Genomic DNA, 1,320 nt, shown 5'->3' with positions numbered 1-1,320 from the left:
CAAAGTGGGGGATTTGAACAAATTGTTAAATCCCTTGATTGTATGAAAACCCAAACCCTTTCATAGATAATGGATTTTCAAATATTATATAATTCTAACATTTAATAACACGTTGAACTTATACGATTATGAGAAATTTAACAAAGTTAAGGATTATCCAGTGGAATTGTAGAGGTATCGTTAATAAAAAAGGTACCTTGGAAAGAATTTTACATAATTATGATGTTGTATTGTTAAATGAAACTTGGCTCCAAAATAAAAACAACTTCTTTCTAAAAAACTTTAACGTCATTCGAAAAGATCGTACCAATCAAATGGGTGGCGGTTTAGTAATAGCAATTAGGAAAGACATTCCATTCACTCAAACTCCAGTCTATGAAGTTCCGGACCATTTGGATACCCTTGGTATCTCTATCCCCTCTAATTGGGGCAAACTCATTATAATTAATACATATAGAAATCCTAGAGCCCCCAATAGCTCTATTGACTGGGACAATTTCTTCAATTCAATTTGGGGACATTTCCCCTCTATATTTATCGGAGGAGACTTCAACTGCCATCATCAATCATGGGGATGCAATGTATCCTCTTCTTCTGGAAACAAATTAATGGAGGCCATTGGGAATTCTACTCTCAGCATTCTCAATGATGGTTCTCCTACACGTTTTACCCGTCCCTACGAAGCAAAATCAGCTATAGACCTCACTATTGTTTCAAGCAACCTCTTTCCTCTTAGTGACTGGAAGGTTGAACAAGACAAAATGGGCAGTGATCATTTCCCGATCTCCACTACCGTTGGAATTTCTTTCTCTTTCTTCGAGTTCTTCTCTCATAAGTACAACCTAAAAAAGGTTTGTTGGACCACCTTCTATGAAACCTTAAAAGATATTCAATTCGATGATGATACGCATGTTACTGCAACTCCTTTCATAGCCCTTCAAACATACTATAACCTCTTTGACTTAATTGATACAGCCCTCCACACAGCAGGTCCAAAAATAGAAAATAAATCCTCCCGAAATCATCCAAATTCCCCACCTTGGTGGAATGCACCAAACTTGAAAGACAAAGAAAGGCCAAACTTGGCAGATACCGCCACAGGTGCACCTATGAGAACTTTCTGGACCTTCAAAAATTCGAAGCCACTACAAAACGAACCTTCAAAAAAACCAAAATACTAGGGTTTAGATCTTTTTTTGAATCCTTATCTTCAACCTCTAAGCTTTCTAACGTTTGGAACAAAATTCGAGGCTTCAGACATAGATTATTATCTCCTCCCTCACCTACCACTTCCACTGCAAACACAGAAACCGTAACAAA

This window comes from Belonocnema kinseyi, chromosome 6 (genome assembly GCF_010883055.1).
Source record: "Belonocnema kinseyi isolate 2016_QV_RU_SX_M_011 chromosome 6, B_treatae_v1, whole genome shotgun sequence".
NCBI lineage: Eukaryota > Metazoa > Arthropoda > Insecta > Hymenoptera > Cynipidae > Belonocnema > Belonocnema kinseyi.
The sequence above is the reverse complement of the archived record's forward strand: the minus strand, read 5'-3'. Positions refer to the sequence as shown.